Raw genomic sequence first — 4608 nt, forward strand, 5'->3', positions numbered from 1 at the left:
CCTCCACCACCTCCCCTCACAACCTCCACCCACACTCTCACTACACCTCCACCACATCTCCCTCACTACCTCCACACCTCCCTCACAACCTCCACCACACCTCCTCCACCTCCCACCCACACCTCCCCTCCCCTCCCTCCCTCCCCTACCTCCACCTCCCTCCTCCCTCCCCACACCTCCCCTCCCCATCCCACACACCTCCCTCCTACCTCCCCACACCTCCCTCACTACCTCCCCACCCACACCTCCCTCCCCAACCTCCCATCACACCTCCTCCCCTACCTCCCCACACTCCCTCCCCAACCTCCACCACCTCCCTCTATCTCCCACCCTCCTCCCTCCCCTCCCCCACCTCCCCTCCCCACCTCCCACCACCTCCCCAACCTCCACCACACCTCCCTCCTACCTCCACCATCTCCTCACCACCTCCCACCACACCTCCTCACAACCCCACCACATCTCTCCTACCTCCCACATCTCCTCACTACCTCCACCACCTCCCTCACCTCCACCTCCCACCCACCTCACCACATCTCCCTCCCCTCCCTCCCACCCCCTCCACCATCTCCTCACTACCTCCACCCACACCTCCCTCACCCCCACCTCCTCCACTCCACCACCTCCCTCCCCTCCACCACCTCCTCACTACCTCCCCATCTCCTCTTCCCCTACCACATCTCCTCACTACCTCCCACCTCCCCTCCCCAACCCCACCCATCTCCTCACTACCTCCCCATCTCCCTCACCCTACCTCCACCACACCTCCTCCCACTACCTCCACCCACACCTCCCTCAACCCTCCCCACCTCCCTCCCCAACCTCCACCACATCTCCTCCACTACCTCCCACCACTCCCTCCTACCTCCACCACCTCCTCACCTCCCCAACACCAAGCCATTATCTTGTAAACTAATAGACTGGAAAGGGGGAGAGAGGGAGAAGGAGGGAAGAAGGGAGGGAGGGAGAGAAGGGAGGAGGGAGAAGGGAGAAGGAGGAGGGAGGGAGAAGGGAGGAGGGAAGAGGGATCGATCAGAGGAGGGAGGATGGGGAGGAAGAGGAGGAGGAGGAGAAGGGGAAAGGAGGGAGGAGAAGGGAGAAAGGAGGAGGAAGAGGAGAAAGGAGGAGGAAAGGAAGGAAGGGCAGGAGGAAGGTAAAGGGTAGATGGTGGTGTGAGGAAATGATGGAGGGGGAGGAAGAGAATGATGGGGAGGGTAGGGGGAGGAGGTTAAGATCAATCAAGGGGGAGGAGAACTCTACCAAATACGGCTTAAAAAAAATGACCAGGCCCTCTCTCTCTCTCTCTCTCTCTCTCTCTCTCTCTCTCTCTCACCTCGCTTTGTTTACAGTGGCGTTTTAAAGGCAGGCCAAGCAAGCAGTCACGTACGTCAATTAAAATAACACTACCATTGATCCTTGTCTTTTTTTGTTGTTTTTTTTTGCTTTGAGGACGAGTTGTTTTTGTTTTGATTTTTTTTTTTTTGGGGGAAGAGACACCAGTACAGTTGTTAGTGTCAATTAATGCCTGTCTATATTGTTTATTCCTCTAGTTTGTTAACACAATCATCTGGTAATACAAGGACTGGTTAGGTTAGTTGCTGTTACGGCTGGGACAATTTGACCATTCCGCTAATTAGTACAATATAATAAGAGACAGACAGACAGACAGACAGGAGGGAGGAGGGGAGGGAGGCAAAGTTGTGTGTGTGTGTGTGTGTGTGTGTGTGTGTGTGTGCGAGGCTGGACGGAGGCTCTGGGACCTACAACAGAGAGCCACAAAGAGACCCCTCAGGGTACTTCGGCCCGAGAGAGAGAGAGAGAGAGAGAGAGACTGCTACCCACCTCTCTCTCTCCTCTCTCTCTTCCTATTCATCCACGCTATTTATCCTCCCGTATTTTTCTACCCAACATCTTAATAATCTTTTACCCCCCCTTTACCTGGAGGGAGGAGGAGGGATTGACTCCACTTGCCTGAATCAGTCACCACGTTCCTGTCGCCTTAAAATCAATGAGGCCTTTGTATGTGTGCGTGTGAGTGCATGTGAGTGCGTTGTCATACGGTTTGGTGAAGACTTGATACCTGTGTGTACATTTTAGTGCGTATGTAGTTGCCCGTACACACACATACATACATGTCCACTCACTCATTCTCACACACAAAAAGTTGCATACTTTAGTGTCATTCTTCACCATTTTCCCCTAAACAATGGTTGTCCAGGCGACCACCACCAAACACCACTACCATCATCCCCCTACTACTATCACCACCTACCACTAACAACCACCACCATTACTACAACGCATATCACTTCTACTACTACTACTACTACCACCACCACCACACGCCTCTGAAACTACCACAGCCCGCCACCACTACCACCACCACAGCTCCCCACCACCACTACTACCCAACCCCACTACTACTACAACCCACTGCCACCACAACCTACCACCACTACTACCACGACACACCACTACTACCGACCCCACCACCTACTACCGACCCACCACCACTACTTACTACCATGACACCACTACTACCATGACCCACCACCACTACTACCACCACAACATATAATTAATGCAGAATGAATCCAGAGCAACAACCCCCACCTCCTCCTTTTCGTGTTGGAAGAAGATGGAGGAAGAAGGGGAAGTGAGAGAAATAAAGGGAATGAGGAGGGAAGAAAGGGGAGGGAGGAGGGGAAGGTAGTGGTTGAGGTGGGAAGAATTGAGGAGGAAGTGGAGGTGAGGTGAGGGAAGGGGGGTGAGGGGTGATGAAGGTCTGGAGGAGGCGGAGAAGAAGAGGAGGAGGAGGAGAGGAAGAGAGGAGGAAGAGAAGAGGAGGATGTTACTAAGACAACCTTGAGCATTAGTTCACGATCGACACTCAAGCCCAGAGACTAACGGTCTCAACACCATATAGCCAGACACCAACAGACAACAAATATATTTAGGTCCCTTCCGCTGACAAATACTGAAATTCTTCCTGTCTGTCTGGGGCAAATGTCTGTGTCTACTTCACCCTCTTGATGTCAGTATGTCTAACTTTATCCATCCATCTATCTATCAATCTATTTATCTATCTACCTAAATAAATCTATCTAACCTTCCCAATATAAATCTATCAGGCAATCCATTATATATCTACGTGTGTGTGTGTGTGTCTCCACCCGGTCACAACCATTCAACAGTCACACCTTCCCAGACTATAGGACGCTCGGTTACACGCTTCTGCCAGTCATCATGTGAGGGAGGGAGGAACGTTGTGGTGGTGGAGGGAGTGAGGGTGAGTCAGGGAATTCACCACCGTCGTCAAGGTTCTGCCACACACACACACACCTTATAAATTATTTAACACCTGTACAGTATATTGTAGTTACAGGTAGAATATATACTGTACAGGCAGGTGAGTATTAGCAGAGAAGGGAGGGGAAAGGGAGGGAGGGAAAGGAGGAGGGAGGGAGGGAGGAAAGGGAGGAAAGGGAGGAAAGGGAGGGAGGAGGAGGAGGGAGGAGGAGGAAGGAAAGGAGGGGGAAGGAGGGAGGAAGGGAGGGAGGAAAGGGAGGAGGAAGGAAGGAGGAGGAGGGAGGAGGAGGAGGAGGAGGAGGAGGGAGGGAGGAAGGAAGGAGAGGGCGGGGGCGAAAGAAAGAGAGAGGGGTACCTTCCACTCACACCTTTAATTAAGACACCTCCTACCTGACACACACACCCCTATACTGCTTCATCCTCTTACCTGTGGAAGGGAGAAAACAAACGTTAGAAACAGTTCATATTAATTCAACTAAATATAAATTCATACACATTACAGGATATATATAAATTACTATTCGTTAAAATGCTACCGTATACTATAGCCATATACTTGTAGAATAAATTATTAAATTATTATATATAAGACGAAACAAATTGGTCTCCAAAATGCAATAAACAATTCAGAACTTTAAAACCATACAAATAAAAAAAGCAGTACTAAGTAAATAAAACATATATATATATAGAAATAAAACAAAACTAAATAATTTATAAAACAACGTCCTGAGAGAGAGAAAATAAATGCAGTATATATAGTATTAAAATAACCATACTGCTGTATATCTTAGCACAAACATACGTTTCCTATAAATGGAATTTTTATGTTTTTTTGAGAAGGGCGCGGTGTCCGAGTGGTTAAGGAGTTAGACTGAAAATCTAATGGGCTCTGCCTTCATGGGTTCGAATCCCATTCGCGCTGAAACTTTTCGATATCAAGTGCATTTTAACAGCACTCGTGTTAAATGAATTACTGTATTTTAAAATTATATAAGATACGAGGCGTTAAAAGCATATTATTATATAAATTAGCATCACACTACAGCAGAGGGTGCTTGTTGAAGTGGGTTCGAATCCCGTTCACGTTCACAGTATAGGTCTGTCCAACAGCTATTGTACTATTATTAAGTGTACAACGTAGCAGGGTTGTCTTACTACTCTACTAACAGCTACTGTACCATCAATAACCAGGTGCACACAATAGTGATTGACATTATCTGTTTGTCAACAGAACAACTTCCGTTTTCTCTCATGGGGAGAGGGGTAACTAATACTGACCTTGATAAACACTCACCCGAT

The 4608-nt window shown here is 49.0% G+C and overlaps 1 non-coding gene across 1 annotated transcript; it reads left to right on the forward strand.

Moving 5' to 3' along the window:
• Window positions 1-4149: 4149 nt before the first annotated feature.
• Trnaf-gaa lies at window positions 4150-4231 on the forward strand. Its single transcript has one exon. It is a non-coding gene; the product is annotated as a tRNA-Phe (tRNA).
• The last annotated feature ends 377 nt before the right edge of the window (window positions 4232-4608 follow it).

Source organism: Homarus americanus, unplaced genomic scaffold (assembly GCF_018991925.1).
Source record: "Homarus americanus isolate GMGI-L3 unplaced genomic scaffold, GMGI_Hamer_2.0 scaffold40248, whole genome shotgun sequence".
NCBI lineage: Eukaryota > Metazoa > Arthropoda > Malacostraca > Decapoda > Nephropidae > Homarus > Homarus americanus.